The sequence below is a fragment of the Somniosus microcephalus genome, chromosome 4 (genome assembly GCF_052327205.1).
Source record: "Somniosus microcephalus isolate GS21.2 chromosome 4, FLI_Smic_1.0, whole genome shotgun sequence".
NCBI lineage: Eukaryota > Metazoa > Chordata > Chondrichthyes > Squaliformes > Somniosidae > Somniosus > Somniosus microcephalus.
The window spans coordinates 168,976,742-169,001,723 of NC_140990.1; positions in this window are offsets into that span (position 1 = coordinate 168,976,742).

Here is a 24,982-nt window from a genome sequence, read left to right on the forward strand (position 1 = left end):
GAAGAGTCTCTGAGTGTGGGTGATGATCTGATGGAGAGCATCTGAGTGTGGATGATGATCTGATGAAGAGTCTCTGAGGGTGGGTGATGATCTGATGAAGTCTCTGAGTGTGGGTGATGATCTGATGAAGAGTCTCTGAGGGTGGGTGATGATCTGATGAACAGTCTCTGAGTGTGGGTGATGATCTGTTGAAGAGTCTCCCAGTGTGGGTGATGATCTGATGAAGAGTCTCTGAGTGTGGGTGATGATCTGATGAAGAGTGTCTGAGTGTGGGTGATGATCTGATGAAGAGTCTCTGAGTGTGGGTTATGGTCTGATGAAGAGTGTCTGAGTGTGGGTGATGATCTGATGAAGAGTCTCTGAGTGTGGGTTATGGTCTGATGAAGAGTCTCTGAGTGTGGGTTATGGTCTGATGAAGAGTCATTGAGTGTGCATGATGATCTGTTGAAGATTCTCAGAGTGTGGGTGATGATCTGATGAAGAGTCTCCCAGTGTGGGTGATGGTCTGATTAGGAGTCTCTGAGTGTGGGTGATGATCTGATGAAGAGTCTCTGACTATGTGTGATGATCTGATGAAGAGTCTCTCAGTGTGGGTGATGGTCTGATGAAGAGTCTCTGAGTGTGGGAGATGATCTGATGAACAGTCTCTGAGTGTGGGTGATGATCTGATGAAGAGTCTCTCAGTGTGGGTGATGGTCTGATGAAGAGTCTCTGAGTGTGGATGATGTTCTGATGAAGAGTCTCTGAGTGTGGGTGATGATCTGATGAAGAGTCTCTCAGTGTGGGTGATGGTCTGATGAAGAGTCTCGCAGTGTGGGTGATGATCTGATGAACAATCTCTGAGTGTGGGTGATGATCTGTTGTAGAGTCTCTGAGTGTGGGTGATGGTCTGATGAAGAGTCTTTGAGTGTGGGTGATGGTCTGATGAACAGTCTCTGGGTGTGGGTGATGATCTGATGAAGAATCTCTGAGTGTGGGTGATGGTCTGATGAACATTCTCTGGGTGTGGGTGATGATCTGATGAAGAATCTCTGAGTGTGGGTAATGATCTGATGAAGAATCTCTGAGTGTGGGTGATGGTCTGATGAAGAGTCTCTGAGTGTGGATGATGGTCTGATGAAGAGTCTGTGAGTGTGGGTGATGGTCTGATGAAGAGTTTCTGAGTGTGGGTGATGATCTGATGAAGGAGTCTCTGACTGTGGGTGATGATATGAAGAAGAGTCTCTGAGTGTGGGTGATGATCTGATTTAGAGTCTCTCAGTGTGGGTGATGATCGGATGAAGAGCCTCTGAGTGTGGGTGATGATCTGATGAAGAGTCTCTGAGTGTGGGTGATGGTCTGATGAGGAGTCTCAGGGTGTGGGTAATGATCTAATGAATAGTCTCAGGGTGTGGGTGATGATCTAATGAAGAGTCTCTGAGTGTGGGTGATGAACTGATGAAGAGTCTCCCAGTGTGGGTGATGGTCTGATGAAGAGTCTCTGAGTGTGGGTGATGATCTGATGAACAGTCTCTGAGTATGGGTGATGGTCTGATGAAGGGTCTCTGAGTGTTTGTGATGATCTGATGAAGAGTCCCTGAGTGTGGGTGATGATCTGTTGAAGAGTCTCTGAGTGTGGGTGATGAACTGATGAAGAGTCTCCCAGTGTGGGTGATGGTCTGATGAAGAGTCTCTGAGTGTGGGTGATGATCTGATGAACAGTCTCTGAGTATGGGTGATGGTCTGATGAAGGGTCTCTGAGTGTTTGTGATGATCTGATGAAGAGTCTCTGAGTGTGGGTGATGATCTGATGAAGAGTCTCTGAGTGTGGTTGATGGTCTGATGAAGAATCTCTCAGTGTGGGTAATGGTCTGATGAAGAGTCTCTGAGTGTGGGTGATGATCTGATGAAGATTCTCTCAGTGTGGGTGATGATCTGATGAAGAGTCTCTGAGTGTAGATGATGGTCTGATGAAGAGCCTCTGAGTGTTGGTGATGATCTGATGAAGAGTCTCTGAGTGTGGGTAATGGTCTGTTGAAGAGTCTCTGAGTGTGGGTGATGATCTGATGAAGAGTCTCTGAGTGTTGGTGATGATCTGATGAAGAGTCTCTCAGTGTGGGTGATGGTCTGATGAAGAGTCTCTCAGTGTGGGTGATGGTCTGATGAAGAGTCTCTCAGTGTGGGTGATGATCTGATGAAGAGTCTCTGAGTGTGGGTGATGGTCTGATGAAGAGTCTCTCAGTGTGGGTGATGGTCTGATGAAGAGTCTCTGAGTGTGGGTGATGATCTGATGAAGAGTCTCTGAGTGTGGGTGATGGTCTGATGAAGAGTCTCTGAGTGTAGGTGATGGTCTGATGAAGAGTCTCTGAGTGTGGGTGATGGTCTGATGAAGAGTCTCTGAGTGTGGGTGATGGTCTGATGAAGAGTCTCTGAGTGTGGGTGATGGTCTGATGAAGAGTCTCTCAGTGTGGGTGATGGTCTGATGAAGAGTCTCTGAGTGTGGGTGATGATCTGATGAAGAGTCTCTCAGTGTGGGTGATGGTCTGATGAAGAGTCTCTGAGTGTGGCTGATGATCTGATGAAGAGTCTCTCAGTGAGGGTGATGGTCTGATGAAGAGTCTCTGAGTGTGGGTGGTGGTCTAATGAAGAGTCTCTGAGTGTGGGTGATGATCTGTTGAAGAGTCTCTGAGTGTGGGTGATGGTCTGATGAAGAGTCTCTCAGTGTGGGTGATGATCTGATGAAGAGTCTCTGAGTGTGGGTGATGATCTGATAAAGAGTCTCTCAGTGTGGGTGATGATCTGATGAAGAGTCTCTGAGTGTGGGTGATAATCTGATGAAGAGTCTCCGAGTGTGGGTGATAATCTGATGAATAGTCCCTGAGTGTGGGTGATGATCTGATGAAGAATCTCTGAGTGTAGGTGATGGTCTGATGAAGAGTCTCTCAGTGGGTGATGATCTGATGAAGAGTCTCTGAGTGTGGGTGATGATCTGATGAAGAGTCTCTGAGTGTGGGTGATGATCTGATGAAACTTCTCTGGGTGTGGCTGATGGTCTGATGAAGAATCTCTGAGTGTGGGTGATTGTCTGATGAAGAGTCTCTGAGTGTGGGTGATGGTCTGATGAAGAGTCTCTGAGTGTGGGTGATGATCTAATGAAGAGTCTCTGAGTGTGGGTGATGATCTGATGAAGAGTCCCTGAGTATGGGTGATGGTCTGATGAAGAGTCTCTGAGTGTCGGTGATGATCTGATGAAGAGTCTGTGAGTGTGGGTGATGATCTGATGAAGAGCCTCTGAGTGTGGGTGATGATCTGATGAAGAGTCTGTGAGTGTGGGTGATGATCTGATGAAGAGCCTCTGAGTGTGGGTGATGATCTGATGAAGATTCTCTCAGTGTGGGTGATGATCTGATGAAGAGTCTCTGAGTGTAGATGATGGTCTGATGAAGAGCCTCTGAGTGTTGGTGATGATCTGATGAAGAGTCTCTGAGTGTGGGTAATGGTCTGTTGAAGAGTCTCTGAGTGTGGGTGATGATCTGATGAAGAGTCTCTGAGTGTTGGTGATGATCTGATGAAGAGTCTCTCAGTGTGGGTGATGGTCTGATGAAGAGTCTCTCAGTGTGGGTGATGGTCTGATGAAGAGTCTCTCAGTGTGGGTGATGATCTGATGAAGAGTCTCTGAGTGTGGGTGATGGTCTGATGAAGAGTCTCTCAGTGTGGGTGATGGTCTGATGAAGAGTCTCTGAGTGTGGGTGATGATCTGATGAAGAGTCTCTGAGTGTGGGTGATGGTCTGATGAAGAGTCTCTGAGTGTAGGTGATGGTCTGATGAAGAGTCTCTGAGTGTGGGTGATGGTCTGATGAAGAGTCTCTGAGTGTGGGTGATGGTCTGATGAAGAGTCTCTGAGTGTGGGTGATGGTCTGATGAAGAGTCTCTCAGTGTGGGTGATGGTCTGATGAAGAGTCTCTGAGTGTGGGTGATGATCTGATGAAGAGTCTCTCAGTGTGGGTGATGGTCTGATGAAGAGTCTCTGAGTGTGGCTGATGATCTGATGAAGAGTCTCTCAGTGAGGGTGATGGTCTGATGAAGAGTCTCTGAGTGTGGGTGGTGGTCTAATGAAGAGTCTCTGAGTGTGGGTGATGATCTGTTGAAGAGTCTCTGAGTGTGGGTGATGGTCTGATGAAGAGTCTCTCAGTGTGGGTGATGATCTGATGAAGAGTCTCTGAGTGTGGGTGATGATCTGATAAAGAGTCTCTCAGTGTGGGTGATGATCTGATGAAGAGTCTCTGAGTGTGGGTGATAATCTGATGAAGAGTCTCTGAGTGTGGGTGATAATCTGATGAATAGTCCCTGAGTGTGGGTGATGATCTGATGAAGAATCTCTGAGTGTAGGTGATGGTCTGATGAAGAGTCTCTCAGTGGGTGATGATCTGATGAAGAGTCTCTGAGTGTGGGTGATGATCTGATGAGGAGTCTCTGAGTGTGGGTGATGATCTGATGAAACTTCTCTGAATGTGGCTGATGGTCTGATGAAGGGTATCTGTGTGTGGGTGATGATCTGATGAAGAGTCTCTGAGTGTTGGTGATGATCTGATGAAGAGTCCCTGAGTGTGGGTGATGATCTGATGAAGAGTCTCTGAGTGTGGGTGATGATCTGATGAAGAGTCTCTGAGTGTGGGTGATGATCTGATGAAGATTCTCTGAGTGTGGCTGATGGTCTGATGAAGGGTATCTGTGTGTGGGTGATGATCTGATGAAGAGTCTCTGAGTGTGGGTGATGGCCTGATGAAGAGTCTCTGAGTGTGGGTGGTGGTCTGATGAAGGGTCTCTGAGTGTGGGTGATGATCTGATGAACGATTTCACTTCTCATTCAGATACGCAGAAACTTGTTGAGTATTTCCAGTATTTTCTGTTTTTTCATCAGATGTGGAAAACAACAGGGGGGTGGTACTAATTGAATAACTCATTCAAAGAGGAGGCACAGGCATGGCAGCCTGAATGTTGTTCTGCTGTGCTGTATGATTCTATGAATCTATGATTTCCTGTCATCTACTTTTCTTTAATCTCTGCCTATGGATTAGTTACAGCTTTGTGATGCATTAATGATTTGAAAGAAGACCATCAACAATTGGGTGTAAATGTGAATTTAATGGAAGTGCATTAACTGGTGTGGTAAAATAGAATACAGTGGAAAGGAACCATCCACGACAAACAGCGCACCCCCCGCCCAACCCCCACACCCCGCTTAACTCTTATTTGTGCTTATTTATTATCTATTTTTCTTCCATTTCTCAGCCAATGCAAGTCTTCATTCAGTCACTAGGGTGCTTGCTGTCAACCAGCCGATTTAAAATCTGCGCACTTGCCCCTGTGAATTCTGTGCTCCTCCAATTCTGGCCTCTTGTTCATCTCCCACTTCCTTCAGCCCTCCATTGGCGGCCGTGCCTTCAGCCGTCTAGACCCTTAGCTGTGGAATTCACTCCCTAAACTGCTCCACCTCTCTACTTCTCTCTTAAACGCTTCTTAAAACCTACCACTTTGACCCAGCTTTTGACCTGTCCTAATATCTCTTTATGTGGCCCATTGTCAAAGTTTGACTGATAACGTTCCTGTGAATCTCCTTGGGATGTTTTACAATGCTACAGGCACCATACAAAGGCAAGTTCCGACATGAGGAATTGCAGGGCCAAACCTGCATCCCAGACTATGGTACAGAGACATGTTGCCAGGTATTGATATTAATGTTGCTCCTTGTTCAAAAATGTTGCTTTTTACAAGAGCGCTGTGATGGCTCCCAGATCAGCTTCATCTTGGATTCCCACCGCAGAGACTTGAGCAGAGCATCCAGTGCAGTGCAAAGGGAATGCTGCACTGTTGGAGGTGCTGTCTTTTGGATGAAACGTTAAACCGAGGCCCCGCCTGCCCTCTCAGGTTGCTGTGAACGATCCCATGGCACTATTCGAAGAAGAGATGGGGAGTTTTCCCCAGTGTCCTGTACAATATTGACCCCTCAAACAACATCACTATATGAGATTATCTGGTCATTATCGCATTGCTGTTTATGGGACCTTGCTGTGCGCAAATTGGCTGCTGAGTTTCCAACAGTACAACAGTGACTGTACTTCATAAAGTATTTCATTGGCTGTAAAGCAGTTTGTGACGACCTGATGTTGTGAAAGGTGCTATAGAAATGCAAGTTTTCTTTTTTTCTCTCTTCAGTGCAGAAATTATAATGGTTTTTCTTTTGATTTCTGTGATTTTCCCCTTGACTCCTTGCTGGGGCACGGTTTCGTGGGCGTTACCAGCCTTCCATTAACAGCCATTCTTGCTGTGTGACCCCCACGTGTCTGTAGTCACGCTTCTCATGTTATTTAAATGGGGTCCAGTCACAGCAACCAGCCCACAGTACAAATGATTGAATTTGGTTTCAGGCAGTGGTCACAAGAGTAAATGTTCCAAAACAATGCAAGATTTATTCTGAATGCAATCATGTCAGTGTGGTGGCATATTCTGCATTTTGCCATTCCGCCCTAAATGGTAGATAACCTGCAAAATCACACAACTTAGCAGAGAGATATTGGCCCAGAACTTGGTGTCGGGGGCTTGCCGCGCGTGCAAGCCCCCGATGTGCACTTACCCGGCGCGCCGACATCTGAAACCTGGCCCGCAGTGGATTTCCTGTCAGTGGCCTGGTTCAGATGTCGGCATGCTGTGCTAACCTGACCCAGCGGCGTAGTTAGTGCGATGTGCCGGCTGGGATCAGGTGAGCACTGTTCAGCCAATCAGGGGAGGGGAAACTTCATTCATAAGTTTGAGAGTGAGAACTGTCAAACTCATGAAAAGTACTGCACCCCAAAACACTACTTAAACTTTAAATAACATTTTAAAAAACATCCCAATCATTAAATTAAGTATAAATAAGTAAAAAAAAAAAATTTAAACAATAATTTTTTTTTTTGAAAAAAATAAATTTTTAATAAAAAGGGTCTAAAACTAAACTTACCTTATTGTAGATTCTTTAAAATAATAAACCTGTGGGGAAAAAATTTCTAAATTGCACTAAAACACCACTTACCTTTAAAAATAAATATTTACGTGTGCTTTTTACAAGCGTAAAGACCGGAGGCCTTTACACATGCGCAAATCCCCCAAAACAGAGGAAATCCAAGATGCACGCGCTGCCCCCTACAGCGCACGCGCTAGCCTCTTCACCTCTCGGGTTAGAGGAGAGGAAATGCCGGTTTTCAGCCCATGCGCTGTGCATGCTGAAAACCGGCATTTCCTCCGGCCAGACGCGTGAGTACCCCTTCCATACTCACGCGTTTGGGGAGGAATTACTGCCCCAATATTATAGAGAGATACCATTTTGGAGAGGTGCCATTTCACAGAGATACCATTATTATCATCTGAAAGAGAGCACTCCCTCAGTACTGCACTTGAGTGTCAGCCTCGATTATGTGCTCAAGTCTCTAGTCGGGAGTGGCACCAACTAACCCAATGCCGACAGTAATAAGTTTTGAAAAAGGGTTAGACCCGAAACGTCGACTCTATTTTCTCTCCACGGATGTTGCCTGGCCTGCTGAGTTTTTCCAGCATTTTCTGTTGTTATTTCGGATTTCCAGCATCTGCAGTATTTTGCTATCATAATAAGTTGTTGCAGTTTTGTGTTTTTATTATATTTTCAGGCATATTGTAATACTGTATAGACATATATGAGTAACAGAAATGCATTACATATAGTGTGTGTATTAAAGTTTAATATCTTTTGCCGATTTTATTGTGTGTGCTGAGGGATCTTAGCATTGAAAAATATGTTCCCACTACAGTAAACTTGTGTCAGTATTAAGTATTCCCAGATCATGAGCTTTAGCACAGTAATTATTCCCTCTTAACCGTAACCAGAATCACAGAAGAGCTTCTCCTACTGCACCAGGGTGAACATTTCCTTCTCCTGCATCAACCTTCATTACAGCCCTGTCCAGTGGGACTTCCAGTTTAGAGCATACTAGTGTCAGGTTTGTGCAGTGGGCCTTCACCCACCCATGTGTAGGTGGCCCAAGCTCATTTCACCTGGGATGCCCACTGCCACCAGGGAAAGGAAATTTTCATCCCCCTCAATCCAGGCTGAATTGGGCTCTTGTTCACACTGTTTATCTGTTTCTGTTCATGTACTGCGGAAAAAACCATCAGTCCATTTGCTCCATTTTTCTGCTGTGCTCATCCCCATGCATCTACCCTTCTTCTCCCCTCGTACCCCTACTCCTGGACCTGAAACCAATTCAGGAGCCTTCTGTCAAAGATTCCTCTCCGACCTCCTCAAGGGCCCAGGAGGCCCCAAACTCATTGGTTATTCCTGATGATCCCGTAGCTTTCAAAAAATGCATCTAAAGCCTGCTTGAAGGACTGCAGGCTTTCACTATTCATTAACTCCTCTGGAATCCTGTTCCACAGGCTACTCAACCTCTGAGATAAACAAAACTTCTAAATATCCACTCACACTCCCTGCCTTTCTCAATTTAAATAGGTGATCCTTAAATAACCATCTCAAATAACCACCTACTGGCACATAATCAAAACATCCGTAATAACTTTAAATGCCTGATTTAGATCCCCTCTAAGTCAACATTTCTCCAGCAATTCCAATCCCCTGGCATGAAGTCTATCCCAAAACTCCATGCATTTAGGTTGAGGATCATACCCATTCCCCTTCTCTGTACCTTTTCTTGATCTACAATATCCTTCTTGAGTTGGAGTGTGTGGGTGGGGGGGAAACAATATTCCCAGTGAGGTCACGCCAAATCTTCTACTTTATGTTTAAATGTACAGATCTTTTATAGGCAAATTAACAGTAAAAAGATTGTCAAAGGAGCGGTGGGGCCGATTAGGGACCAAAATGGAGATTTATTGGTGGAGGTAGAAGGCATGGCTGAGGTACTAAATGAGTACTCTGTATTGGTGTTTACCAAGGAAGAGAACTTTGCCAAAGCTATGGTAAATGAGGAGGTTGCTGGGATATTGGATGAGATAAAAATAGATAAAGAGGAGGCTCTGGAAAGACTTGCAGTACTGAAAGTGGATTAGTCACCTGGTCCGGATGGGATGAATCCTAGGTTGCTGAGGAAAGTCAGGGTAGAAATTGCGGAGGTGCTGGCCACAATCTTCTAATCCTCCTTAGATACAGGGGTGGTGCCAGAGGACTGGAGGATTGCAAATGTTATATCCTTGTTCAAAAAAGGGGAGATGGATAAACCTGGCAATTATAGGCCAGTCAGTTTAACGTCGGCGGTGGGGAAGCTTTTAGAAACAATGGCCCACATTTTCCGATCCCTACGGGTATGTACGAGCTGTGTACACACTCGTAGGGACCTCGCAAGTGCCAGTTTCAGGCATGCACAGCGCCTGCACTGAAAACCGCCATTTCTGATCTGTCAAGAATCCTCTTGACAGATCGCACGCCTGCCCTAGAGAAGGGCCTCTGCGGGTGGAGAGTTCCGCTTTCTGCAGAACCTCCGCCCGCAGAAAACACTTAAAAATCTTACGCCTGGTAAAAACATTTTTTTTTCACTCATTTATAATTTAAAAATACTTTTAAAAAAGGTAAGTTTATTTTTAGCCCTGTAAAAAACTTTAATTTTTTTTTCATTAAATTTTTGTTTAAAATATTTATTTTAATGTAATTTTAACTAATTTTAAAAACATGATTTAAAAAAATTATTCAATGTTTTGATGTCTTTTTGGAGTGATCTCCATTCATAGTTATGACATGTCTAAGCTGTCAAAAGTTTGAAGGGAGATTCCCTTCTCCCATTGGTTCCCCTGTGAAGGAATAAGCCATATAACCTATTCAGAAAAATACACTATCTTATGAAAGAATTCTGGCCTTATTAAAACAGGACAAACTGGGTTTGGAAATTTAGAAACCTAACGATGAAATAACTATGAAAGGATTCTGGCTATTGAGATAAGACAGTTGTTGACACTGAATAAATAGAAGGTGAAGGGCTGCGACAGGCTGATCTTTGGGAACAAAAACAATGGTCCACCCTGGATAAGGTGTTCTAATTTAAACTTCGTAAAGATGGCACATAAGATTAAGAACATCTGCCTCGTAAAGATGACTTAAAATAAGGAACACCTGCCTTTCTCACTGTTCTATATGGTGACCCTAGAACACCTGGAGATGAGACAAGATTCTGGCTGATGTAGCAGTAAGAATTGCAGAGGTCAGCAAAAAGATGAATAGGGATAATTGACTTGCATCAGCAGAAACTTTAAAGGAAATACCACTGGAAAAGGGTATAAATATTGAAGTTTCCATTGGGATATCAGACTTGCTTTAATCGGGCAAAGCAATCCTCGGCTTCAGAGGCGGCTCTGTAGTCTCCAACTCTTTGTACCTTGGGGATCAAAGGTATTTGATATTGATGGATATCCTGTATAGAAACCTTTAAAAACTGTAACACTGTAGTGAAGTTAAGATTTAAAAGTAAGATTCTCTGTTAAAAAGATAGTATTTTTTCTCTTTTTAGAACTGTTAATGTTGCGATTGACTGATTCACCAACTCTAAATTGCATGTCGGTTCTTTTAATAAATCTCTATATATTTTTAGAATTGTCTCACATAAGTCTTCCGTATCAATAACTCACAAACTAAATTTCTGTACACTCTTTAGTGAAGAGTTACAGAATTCTGGGGGAGAAAGCTGTGGAAGCTACATCATTAAATAAATTTAAAACAGAAATAGATAGTTTCCTAGAAGTAAAGGGAATTAAGGGTTACGGGGAGCGGGCAGGAAATTGGACATGAGTCTAGGTTCGGAATGGTCATGGCCCTGTGGGTAGTGGAGTGGGCCCAGGGGCCGTGTAGCCTGGTTCTGCTTCTACTGTGTTCTAATTCTGTGTTAGATTTCAGGAGATGGTTTTATTCCTGTTCCTGGCTGTGGTGGAGATCGCCTTTACAGAAGGTAAGTACTGTAGAAAATATAGGGACAGAGTGATCTCCTGGAAGAATTTCAATCGCCTAGATGGGTCGGAGAGGAATTTCCCAGATTTTTTTCTCCCAAATTGGCCATTGGGTCTTTTATCTGGTTTTTCGCCTCTCCCGGGAGATCACATGGGTTCGGGTGGATGGAGAGTGATAGAAGATTTGAGGTTAGGATCAGATCAGCCATGATCTTATTGAATGGTGGTGCAGGCTCGAGGGGCCGATTGGCCTACTCCTGCTCCTATTTCTTATGTTCTTATGTTCTTATTTTCAGACTGGAGGGAGGTATACAGTGGCATTCCCCAAGGTTCAGTTTTAGGACCACTGCTGTTTTTGATATCTGGGACGTTACTGTCTAGCAAAACTTATTAAAAGCACTATCTGGAGGATGGTAACATTCTCGGGTTCCTTCCCTTTAGGGAGAGATAGCCCGGACCTTTAGACGCAAATAATCGTCTTAAGGATTCGGCACCTCAAACTTTAGTTGAAAGTGAATGCCTGAGAAATACGCCTGATCCGGGGTAGCCCTAAAGGGGCTAGGACTAGTAAATATCCCTTCACCCCATGGCCCACATGATCCCAGGGGCGCTTGCAAACTGCACGCGCCCCATGGATACATGGGCACCTTCGCATTTCATCGTGGAGAGACCCAGGAGTGGAAGTGTCCGGACCTCGGGAGCCCTCAGGTAAGGGCATAGATTTTTTCCAGATCGGAGGCCTCCGCACACAGGAAGCCTCCGATCAGAAAATACAGGCCAATAATCCAGGAGAAAATTAACAGCCACTTGGACAAGCATGGACTAATAAAAAAGAGCCGGCATGGATTTGTTAAGGGCAAATCATGTTTGACTAACTTAATTGAGTTTTTTGATGAGGTACCAGAGAGGGTGGATGAGGGCAGTGCAGTTGATGTTGTGTATATGGACTTTCAAAAGATGTTTGATAAAGTACCACATACTAGGCTTGTTATCACAATTGAAGCCCATGGGATAAAAGAGACAGTAGCAGCACGGATACAAAATTGGCTAAGGGACAGAAAACAGAGAGTTGTGGCGAATGGCTGTTTTTCAGACTGGAGGAAGGTATACAGTGGCGTTCCTCAAGGTTCAGTATTAGGACCAATGCTGTTTTTGATATACATTAAATGACTTTGATTTTGGGGTACAGGGCACAATTTTGAAATTTGCAGATGACACGAAACTTGGAACTATAGTAAACAGTGAGGAAGAGAGTAATAGACTTCAAGAGGACATGGACAGGCTGGTGGAATGGGCAGACACATGGCAGATGAAATTCAACGCCAAAAAGTGTGAGGTGATGCATTTTGGTAGGAAGAATGAGGAGAGACAATACTGTGCAAGCTAAATGGTACAATTTTAAAGGGGTGCAAGAACAGAGAGACCTGGGTGTGTTTGTGCACAAATCTTTGAAGGTGGTAGGACAGGTTAACAAAGCAGTTAATAAAGCATATGGGATCCTGGGCTTTATAAATAGAGGCAGAGAGTACAAGAGCTAGGAAGTTATGCTAAACCTATATAAAATAATAGTTCAACCCCAGCTGGAGTGTTGTGTCTAATTCTGGGCACTGTAATGATATCAGCAAATAGAGATGGTATTTGCCTGTTCGATTATGATGCCTTAATAGCATGTTTGCATGTATTGATTGCTTGTGCCTGACCAGCAGAGGGCATGTGACCGAGAGAAGCAAGGCAGTTGGTTTAGTTTCAGTTTCATTCTAGATGCATCACAAGCATCGTGTCTCCTGTAAAAGCTGTATAAAAGAGTTGAACAAGCTTTAGATTAAAAGTCATTCTCTTTCATAAATGTCTCGTCATTGAACCCACAAAGAAATCAATACAGGCACCACACTTTAGGAAGGTCGTGAAGGCTTTGGAGAGGGTACAGAAGAGATTTAGAATGGTTCCAGGGGTGAGTGATTACAATTACATGGATAGGCTGGAGAAGCTGGGGTTGTTCTCCTTAGAGCAGAGAAGGCTAAGAGGAGATTTGATAGAGGTATTTAAAATCATGAAGGGTTCAGACACAGTAAATAAAGAGAAACTGTCTCCAATGACTGAAGGGTCGATAACCAGAGAGCACAGATTTAAGGTGATGGGCTAAAGAAGCAGAGGCAACATGAGGGGAAACTTTTTTACACAACAAGTGGTTAGGACCTAGAGTGCACGGCCTGATAGGGTGGTGGATACAGATTCAATAGTAGTCTTCAGAAAGGAATTAGATAAACACTTGAAGGAGAAAACATTGCAGGGATATGGGGAAAGAGCGGGGGAGCAGGACTAACTGGATTGCTCTTCAAAAGAGCCAGCGCAGACTCGATGGGCTGAATGGCCTCCTTCTGTGCTGTACTAGACTATGATTCTATGATTCTATTGTGAAGCAGATGATTCATGATATATTGTTATCTTTGTTCCAATTCTTCTGTTTTCTTTCAGGTGACTGCTGCTGTTAAGAATGTGTGAACTGGGTAAGACTCCAGTTTCAATTGAATTGACAGCTTGACAGCTGCTTAACAGACAGGTTACAGATGACTTTTGTCTTTTTTTTTTACTAGCCTAAGCCATTAACAAGATCCAATTGTAAAATATGACTTAGTTTTGGCATCATTGTCACAAGATATAGGACCCTTCTTACATTGATGACTATTTCAATCAAAGCAGAATATCCCCAACAACTGTACTGCTGCTCTAAATCAAGGACATCCGTATTTCTCTATTTTGCTCTGCCGCTATATGTGACAAGGGCTAATAGGGCCTTGAGAAGAATAATTTCCCTTGTAACCTGCCACTGTATCTCCCAGAGTTTGTTGAGTAGATTATAATGAAGGGAGGCCCAGGCGTGCCCAGTTTTAGGTGTGCGGCAGGTAGGGGGAGGGAGGGGGCGCACCCTATATTCTCCACGCCTGAATGGTAAGGCCTGATGCTCACCAGATATTGGGCCTTGGGCCTCATTCTAATGGAGCTGCTGCGGCATCAGAGCCTACCAGTGGAGCGCAAGATCGGGCTGCATCTAGCGTTGCAGTGTCCCTCAGGTAAGTGGGTACGGGGGTCGGGTCTGGGATCGGGGACAGGAATCGTGGGTGCCAGGATGGAGGGAGGGGGGCGGAGTTCGGTGGAGGGAGATCGGTGTCATAGTCGGGATCAACGTTGATGGATAGGGGTGGTTCCTTTAGTGTGGAGTTGGGAGGATCACTCCTGCTCCCCATTCAAGTGAATTACTTACCTTCATGGTTGGGCCTCACAGGTGATCCTGAAGCCTGGTTTCCCTGGTTTGCCAGGGCCTGAAACAGACATTAGGCCCCTTACTGAGTATATCTGCAAAGGAGCCAATGCCTGTTTCAGGCTTGGGTACAGGACACATATTTTTTGTCATTACCAATATGGCAGGTGGCGCAACTCCAACTGGAAATGTGTGCACACTTCCTGCTCGCCATATTGGAGCCTTAGCAGTCCGAGAAGCACCCAAAAGACCAACTTCTAGGCCATACTTCCTAAAAGGGCACTTTGTGCTGTGCTAGTATCATGTGGTACATTTTCCTTCTGTATATCATTTCATCTGTAGCTAAATACCACCTAGTAAATTTAGCCTGTAGTCATTGACCTGGTGGTGTATTAATTTCTGCCTTCTGAAACGATGGAAGAACCTGGTGGTGGGTGTCGTACAGCGAGCAATGCACCATATTGTCAAACGAGGCATTCTAACAGGGCATAGCGGCAAGTAAAGAGGCAGCTTCTTGCTCATAAGCGAATGAGGTCTGCTGGTGAAAATTGCCATTACAAGTGTTGGAAGAAACGCCTGCACTGTAATAGTAACAACTCTACACCGCTGCTTTTACAATTAATCTTTTTTTTAAACAGGTGACAAGGTTGGACATCCTGATCCTCAATCTTGTGGTCCTGCTGATTAACAACAAAGGTCTTATGGTTGTGAAGAAGAGCATGGGTACCAGGGGCAACAACATGGGAAGAAGGAGCAACATCAATCTGATGAGCATGGTGGAGATCATGGGTAGCATGGAGATGGTGGACACCGTGGAGGTGATGGGCACTGCCGAGGAAAAGTGAGTGAGATTTGTATTTGTATTTTGGACTAGAACAGATTCCTTTTCTGTGTATTTCCTAGTGATGATAACCATGATAGATAGTTGGTTGCAACGTTCTCCCTAATTATTTTTGGGTGCGTGGCCCTTTTAAGGGGCTGTGAGGCCCATTCAAAGTTTCGCGCATGCGCAAAATTTCAGATTGTAAAAGGCGGTCCCGGGCTGCGCAGAGGGAACGTTGGTCAGTTGCTGTGTTGTCCCAGGCACTGGTTCACCTTTGGTGCTGGCCAATGTAACAAGAGGGGTTTTAGAGCATGCACATGTAATTTACACAGAATTGACATAGAAATTTACAGCACAGAAACAGGCCATTCGGCCCAACTGGTCTGTGCCGATGTTCATACGCCACAAGAGCCTCCTCCCACCCTACTTCAGCTCACCCCATCAGCAAAAACTTCTGTTCCTTTCTCCCTCATGTGCTTATTTAGCTTTCACTTAAATGCATCTATTCTATTCACCTCAACTATAGTAGCGAGCTCCGCATTCTCACCACTCTCTGAGTAAAGAAGTTTCTCCTGGATTCCTTGTTCTATTTTTTAGTGAATATCTTATACTTTTGAACCCCAGTTTTGGACATCCCCCCACAACTGGAAGCACCCTCTCTACCTCTACCCTGTTGAACCCCTTCATAATTTTAAAGACCTCTATCAGGTCACCTCTTTTTTAGAGAAATGAGCCCCAGCCTGTTCAGCCCTTCATTTCTCTTGCTAGCCTTGCACGGAGGGGGATTACCACACTGCTATACTGGCACAGCAGCCAATACAGCTGTAATGGAAGCTGGGCATGGAAACATAGAAAAAACATAGGAGTAGGAGTAGGCCATTCGGCCCTTCGCGCCTGCTCCGCCATTCAATATGATCACGGCTGATCCTCTATCTCAATACCATATTCCCGCTCTCTCCCCAATAGAAACATAGAAAAATAGGAGCAGGAGTAGGCATGGCTAGCATTCTTCGAGTAGGTAGGGTGAATACAGCCCGGGCATGTACATGATAGAGAAAATGGCTAGAATTTCTCAATATCTAATTCTGCTACTTTGTGCTTTATCTGCAACCCCACACAGAATGCAGTAACATTACACTGGAGCTGTGCAACTTCCAACACAAGCACAGCAGGCTGATATCATTATAAGGAAGATGTATTATGTGTATTGAAATTTTAAACGTGTGCTTTGTAAACACGTTTGTGATCTCGGTGCACAATATGAAGTATTTCTCTGCTGCCCACGCAGTTTTTCCTGGCCAACAGTCATAGCAACCAACAGCCATCCCATCAGCAGATAGAGTATATCAACAGAGTGCATCGCTTCTGTTCAAAGCAAAAGCAACGCCAAACATTCCCTTAGGCCTGGAATTTCCTTGGCACTATTCCTGCTCTTACAATGTGCCATCTTACAATAAAAATTGAGCCTGAAACCCATGTCATAGAATCACACAGCACAGAAGGAGGCCATTCAGCCCATCGTGCCTGTGCCTGCTCTTTGAAAGAGCTAAACAATTAATCCCCTTCCCCTTCCCTTCCCTTCCCCATAGCCCTGCAAACTTTTCCTTTCAAGTATCTGTTTCCTTTTGAAAATTACTACTGATCTGCTGCTACCACTCTTTCAGGCAGTGCATTCCAGATCATAACAACTCGCTGCGTAAAAAAAATTCTCCACAACTCCCCCTCTGCTTCTTTTGCCAATTATTATAAATCTGTGTCCTCTGGTTACTGGCCCTCCTGCCAGTGGAAACAGTTTCTTCTTAATTACTCGATCAAAACTCTTGATAATTTTGAGCACCTCTTTTAAATCTCCCCTTAACCTTCTCTGGTCCAAGGAGAACAATCCCAGCTTCTCCACATAACTGAAGTCCCTCGTGTGTTACGAGTGCAATTTAATGTGTGTAGATTTATGAAACAAACACACATGAGTGAAAATGTTTGTACCCGCTGAGTTGGGAAGGGTAGCATTTAACTGGACCGTACAGCCTAGGAAGGTGCCAGGCTTAATGCCCTGCCTGTGCTGATTCAGCGGCTCTCACTCACTCAAGGCAGCAATGGGGGCAGTCACGCCAGCTGCATTAAGATTTTTTTTTGATACATTCTCAGATTTCTCATTGGCATTTATTGCCCATCCCTACTTGCCCTGAGAAGGTGGTGGTGGGCCTTCTTCTTGAACTGCTGGTAGCTGGTTTGATATAATTGAGTGGCTCTCTCGGCCACTTCAGAGGGTGGTAAGAGTCAACCACGCTGGTGAGGGACCGGTGTCACATATAGATCAGACCGGGTAGGGACGGCCGGTTTCCTTTTCTAAAGGAACAGATGGATTTTTACGACAGTCTGACAGCTTTGTCACTTTTACTAATACCAGCTTTTTATTCCAGATTGGTTTTCTGAAAACTGAATTCATATTCTCAAACTGCCATGGTGGGATTTGAACACACATTCTGACTAGATTAACGCAGGCTTCTGAATTACTAGTCCAGTGACATAAGCAGCGTACCACCGTCCCCGTTGAAAGCTGAAGACCAGTCAGGGTTTCCACTGCCGACCATTGCCCGCCGATCATTTCCCACCGATCACTACCCACCGATCAATGCCCACCGATCATTACCCACCGATCATTGCCCACCGATCATTGCCCACCGATTATTGCCCATGATCTGTCCGCGGGAAGGCACGGGTGTCAGCTGAGAACGGGATCGGGGGCCACTACGATGCTTCCCGCAGTCAAGTAGCATGCTAACGCTGTCGCAAAGAATGGCTGCTTGGCTGAGCTACTGGAGGGCAGGCTTGAAGAATCAGGATCGTCAGGAAGGAGCGGACGGGGCAGGGGGTGGGGAGGTGGGGAGAAATGTGGCTACAAAGTAAAATAAATATAAATTAAAAACTGTGAGAAAGGTGCAAGGGAAAAAGTGCTCGCTCTTTACTCTGTGAAAATCCCAGTGATACGCGGCCAGGCTGTCACTGTGCTTCGCTCTTTGCAATGTGTGAAGAGGGACGATATACGAGGAGCGTGCGTGCCCCTGTACCCACGCGGCACAGCCGTAAATTAGGCTGCCCCTTCGAGCGTGGAAGATGCGAGGTCTTTTGAGTCATTACATTGGAAAGAGTCACACTCGGGTTTGGGGATATATTTTCTGCGATTGTATGGAGTCTTGAATAACTGGCAGTAATCTGATTTTCTTCATTCTCAAAAAATTTCCTGAGCAGGTTTATACCCAGGGTAAGCTCACACCGTCACATTCATGTGCATTAATTAAGAAAAGCATAACTGCATTTGGCATTGGTTGTCTTCTCCTCCTTTTCATCCTTGCTTCTTTTTATTTTTCCTTCTTTTCATCTTCTCCTCCTTCTTCTACCTTCTTTTTATTAGAGGTTGTCACGAGGTGGATTCAGTGCTTAGCTTCTTCAATTAGAATACTCATCCCTGGGGGGCCCCTAACAGGAGTCACAAGATCGTCAGCCTTCAGCCTACCTCATCGGATGTGTGTCCTTTTCTCGCATTGATTTTCCGAGATGTTCTTCCTCTTGCTGTTCATGAATAATCATTTTTAAAAATTCTTCATCGATAGCACTGCTTCCTTTTTTGGAGGTTAGAAAGTACGTTAATAATTTCAAGGGCCATCCTACACAGAAGTTTGATAACCATGCATTTAGGATATTAGCACCAATGTGCGACATGCACCCTGTAACACTCCTCTTAATCAAACACCTCAAAATGTTCCCACCAACGGACAGACCTGTACCCACCAGTACTGTACCCCAATGTTATACAGGGACAGACCTGTACCCACCAGTACTGTACGTGTGCTATACAGTGACAGACCTGTAACCACCAGTAATGTACTCCAGAGTTACACAGTCAGACACCTGTACCCACCAGTACTGTACCCCAGTGTTATACAGGGACAGACCTGTACCCACCAATACTGTAACCCAGTGTTATAGAGTGATAGACCTGTACCCACCAGTACTGTGCCCCAGTGTTATAGAGTGATAGACCTGTACCCACCAGTACTGTGCCCCAGTGTTATATGGTGACAGACCTGCACCCACCAGTACTGTGCCCCAGTGTTATACAGTGACAGACCTGTACCCACCAGTACTGTACCCCAGTATTATACAGTGACAGAATTGTACCCAAGTGTAATACAGTGACAGACCTTTACCAACCAGTACTGTACCCCAATGTTATACAGGGACAGGCCTGTACCCACCAGTACTGTACGCGTGTTATACAGTGACAGACCTGTAACCACCAGTAATGTACTCCAGAATTACAGTGACAGACCTGTACCCACCAGTACTGTGCCCCAGTGTTATACAGTGACAGACCTGTACCCACCAGTACTGTACACCTGTGTTATACTGTGACAGACCTGTACCCACCAGTACTGTACCCCAGTGTTATACAGTGACAGACATGTACCCACCAGTACTGTACACCTGTGTTATACTGTGACAGACCTGTACCCACCAGTACTGAACCCCAGTGTTATACAGTGACAGACATGTACCCACCAGTACTGTGCCTGTATTATACAGTGACAAAACTGTACCCACCAGTACTGTACCCCAGTGTTATACAGTGCCAGAACTGTACTTACCAGTACTTTACCCCAGTTTTATACAGTGACAGACCCGTACCCACCAGTACTGTACCCAGTCTTTTACAGTGACAGACCTCTACCCCCTAGTACTGTACCCCAGTGTTATGTGACAGACCTGTACCCACCAGTACTGTACCCATGTTATACAGTGACAGACCTGCACCCACCAGTACTGTGCCCAGTGTTTTACAGTGACAGACCTGTACCCACCAGTACTTAACCCTAGTGCTATACAGTGACAGACCTGTACCCACCTGTACTGTACCCCAGTGCGAAACAGTGACAGACCTGTACCCACCAGTACTGTAACCCAGTGTTAGTGACAGACCTGTACCCACCAGTACTGAATCGCAGTGTTATACACTGACAGACCTGTACCCCCTAGTACTGTACCCCAGTGTTATACAGTGACAGACCTGTACCCACCAGTACTGTACCCCAGTGTTTTACAGTGACAGACCTGTACCCACCGGTACTGTACCCGTGTTATACCTTGACAGAACTGTACTTACCAGTACTTTACCCCAGTGTTATACAGTGACAGACCTGTACCCACCAGTACTTTACCCAGTGTTTTACAGTGACAGACCTGTACCCACCAGTACTGTACCCCAGTGTTAGTGACAAACCTGTACCTACCAGTACTGAATCCCAGTGTTACAGGGACAATCCTGTACCCACCAGTACTTTACCCCAGTGTTATACAGTGACAGACCTGTACCCACCAGTACTTTACCCCAGTGTTATGCAGTGACAGACCTGTACCCACCAGCACTGTCACCCAGTGTGGTATTGGGACAGACTTGTACCCACCAGTACTGTACCCGTGTTATACAGTGACAAACCTGTACCCACAAGTACTGTACCCATGTTATACAGTGACAGACCAGTACCCACCAATACTGTAGCCCAGTGTTACACAGTGACAGACCTGTACCCAAAAGTACTGTACTTCAGTGTTATACAGTGACAGACCTGTACCCACCAGTTCTGTACCCCAGTGTTATACAGTGACAGAAGTGTACCCACCATTACTGTACCAGTGTTATACAGTGACAGACCTGTACCCACGAGTACTGTATCACAGTATTATACAGTGAAAGAATTGTACCCAAGTGTTTTACAGTGACAAACTTGTATCCACCAGTACTGTACCCGTGTTATACAGTGACAAACCTGTACCCACCAGTACTGAACCTTGTTATACAGTGACAGGTGTAAAGTCCGCACCTCAATAATACACGGACTTCGGGAGAACAGTTTAACAGGTACTTTACTGAACAAGAGGCAGCTTGAAACTGAAACTACAGAAGCCTGCTAGGGCCTTTTATAGAGGAGTGGTCACTGCCGGTACTGCACTCTAAGACCAGTTATTCCCTTAAAGGTACATACACAACAATTCCTCCCCTTTTAGATAAACAGTACATAACATTCATTTAACAACCAAATAATAACTAATTACAATTACAATTTCCTCAGTAATATATACATCAACTGAATTAGTCATTTATAAGTTCAGTCTTTGAGGAGGCTTCCTGATCCGGACTGGATAGCGCCTTTCTCGAGTATCCTGTTCTGGCGGTGGAGTCAATTCTGGCTCATTGTCATTGGTTGGTTCGTCAGCTTCCAATACCCCTGCTTCTGAGGTAGACGCAAGCTGTACTTCGGGCTCATTACCAGGTGCACATGCTTGTGGTACAGGTTTGGCTTGTTCCTGTGACTCTAGAATCTGGTCAGCATGGCGTCTCACGATGCTCTCTCCAACGTCCACTGTGTACATTAGTGGTCCCTGCTGTGTGCATATCGTGCCTGGCTGCCATTTTTCTGTTCGGTAGTCGCGGGCCAAGACTGGTTGCCCTACCTTGAAGCTCCTGGTTGACTTCTCATTTATGTGCTGGAACTGCTTATCCTCAACATCTCGTCTTATGTTTGGTTTGAGCAAATCCAAGCGACATCTTAGTCTCCGGTTGAAAAACAGTACGGCTGGAGTTTGGTTGGTTACTGCATGTGTCGCATTCCGGTAAGCAAACAGGAAGTTATCCACCTTGTGTTGCAGTGGTATGTCGTCATTATACATTGCCTTTATGGCCTTTTTAAAGGTCTGAACAAACCTCTCAGCCAATCCATTTGTGGCTGGATGATATGGGGCAGATGTGTAATGTTTCACCCCATTATTCTTCAGGAACCTCCGGAAATCCTCAGACACAAACTGTGGGCCATTGTCGGAACAGATCTGTTCTGGTAACCCATTCCTGGCGAAGATGGTCCTTAGGACTGCAATAGTTTTCTCCGTGGTGGTGGAGGACATTTTAATGACCTCTGGCCATTTCGAATGGGCGTCCACAGCAATTAGAAACATTGAGTCCATAAATGGACCAGCGAAATCAATGTGTACCCATTGCCATGGAGGTGAGGGCCACTCCCATGAATGTAGTGGGGCCTGTGGTGGAGCGTTTTGGACCTTCTGGCATCCTGTGCATCTCTTGGTCATATCCACGATTTCTTTATCGATTCCCGGCCATGACACAAACGCCCTGGCTAGGCTCTTCATTTTTACCCCTCCCAGATGACCCTCGTGAAGCTCATTGAGTACTCTATCTCTCAACTTGGGTGGAATTACCACTCGGGATCCAGACATCAAGGTTCCCCGGCACACTGACAGCTGTTCCCTCCTTGGCGAGAATGCTGGCAACAGTGAGTCTCCATATGCTGGCCATCCCTTCACCGTCAAATCATAGACCCGAGAGAGTGTCGGGTCATTTCGGGTTTCCTTCTCAATACTTGCGTTTGTAACAGGCAAACATTCGACGATGGTCGCATGGAATATCTCCACAGGGTCCACTGCAGATGCTTCTTCCGCCGTAGGCAACGGTAGGCGCGACAGCCCATCAGCATTTCCATGTTGTTTCGTACCTTTGTACTCTATGTCATACTGATGTGCCCCTAGAAAAAGTGACCATCTCTGCAGCCGTTGCGCCGTCATCACCGGAACGCCCTTCTTTGGGTTAAAAATTGAGACCAGGGGTTGATGATCAGTCAGTAGGGTGAATTTCTGCCCGTGCAGATAGTGATTGAACTTCTTCACCCCCCACACCAGGCTGAGGGCCTCCCTGTCAATCTGGGCATAGTTACGCTCGGCTGAGGTTAGCGAGCGCGATGCAAAGGCTATTGGCCTCTATGAACCGTTGCAGAATTTGTGTGACAGCACCGCTCCAATGCCGTAAGGAGTATGAGCAGCTAGGGGTCAAATTAAAAAACAGAACCTCAAGGGTAATAATCTCTGGATTATTACCTGAGCCACGAGCGAATTTGGCTGGGACAAATAAAATTAGAGAGTTAAATGCGTGGCTCAAAGACTGGTGTGGGAGAAATGGGTTTTGCTTCCTGGGACACTGGCACTAGTACTGGGGCAGGAGGGAGCTGTTCCGTTGGGACGGGCTTCACTTGGCCAATGCTGGGACTAGAGTCCTAGCGGATCATTTAACTAGGGCTGTAGAGAGGGCTTTAAACTAACTAGTTGGGGGGAGGTTCCTAGAGAGCAAATAATAAAAATGACAACAGAGAAGGTCATAGACTTAGGTAGCAGTGGGGAAATTAAAAACCAGAGCGTGTCAGGAAGGGGCAGAAGGTATGGAGTAAAAGGTAAAGTAATAAAAAGGGCAAAAGCAGGAACTAAGTGTCACAAAACATATTTGAAAGTTCTCTATCTGAATGCACGTAGCATTCGTAACAAAATAGACGAGTTAATGGCACAAATAACTACATATGGGTATGATCTTGTGGCCATTACAGAAACATGGCTGCAGGGTGACAATGCCTGGGAATTAAACATACCAGGTTATTTAACGATCAGGCAGGACAGTCAGGAAGGAAGGGGAGGTGGGGTGGCTATGTTAATGAAGGAAGGAATCACTGTAATACAGAGAAATTATATTGGGTCAAAAGATCAGGATAATGAAACAGTTTGGGTGGAGGTAAGGAATAATAAGGGGAAAAAAACACTAGTGGGCGTAGTCTATAGGCCTCCGAACAGTTGAAACTCTGTTGGACGGAGTATCAATCAGGAAATAGTTGAGGCTTGTAATAAGGGAACATCTATAATTATGGGGGATTTTAACTATCATATTAATTGGACAAATCAAATTGGGCAGGGCTGCCTTGAGGATGAGTTCATTGAGTGTATTAGGGATGGGTTTCTTGAGCAGTATGTAACTGAACCGACCAGGGGGCAAGCAACCTTAGATCTGGTCCTGTGTAACGAGACAGGATTAATTAAAAATGTCCTTGTAAAGGATCCCCTTGGAATGAGTGACCATAACATGGTTGAATTCCATATTCAATTAGAGGGTGAGAAGGTTGGATCTCAAACAAGCGTGCTAAGCTTGAATAAAGGAGACTATGAAGGTATGAGAGCGGAATTGAGTAGAGTGGATTGGGAAAATAGATTAAAGGGTAAGACGATACATGATCAGTGGTGTACATTTAAGGAGTTATTTTACAACTTCCAAAAAATATATATTCCACTGAGAAGAAAAGAGTGTAAAAGAAAAGACAGCCATCCGTGGCTAAGTAAAGAAATTAAGGATAGTATTCGACTAAAAACAAGGGCATATAAGGTAGCCAAATCTAGTGGGAGGATAGAGGATTGGGAAAACTTTAAAAGACAGCAAAAAATAACAAAAAGATTGATTAAGAAAGGGAAGATAGACTATGAAAGTAAATTAGCAAAAGATATAAAAACAGATAGTAAGAGTTTTTATAGTTATAGAAAAGGAAAAAGAGTGGATAAAGTAAATGTTGGTCCCTTAGAGGATGAGACCGGGAAATTAATGGTGGGAAATATGGAGATGGCAAAAACACTGAATGAATATTTTGTATCAGTCTTTACAGTAGAGGACACTAAGAATATCCCAACACTGGACAAACAGGGGGCTATAGGCGGGGAGGAGCTAAACACGATCAAAATCACTAAGGAAGTGGTACTCAGTAAAATAATGGGACTCAAGGCGGATAAATCACCTGGACCTGATGGCTTACATCCTAGGGTCTTGAGGGAAGTGGCAGTAGGGATTGTGGATGCATTGGTAATAATTTTCCAAAACTCCCTGGACTCAGCAAAGGTCCTGGCAGACTGGAAAACTGCTAATGTAACACCCTTATTTAAAAACGGCAGTAGACAGAAGGCTGGAAACTATAGGCCGGTTAGCCTAACATCTGTGGTTGGTAAAATTTTGGAGTCCATTATTAAGGAGACAGTAACAGGACATTTGGATAATCATAATTTAATAGGACAAAGTCAGCATATTTTTATGA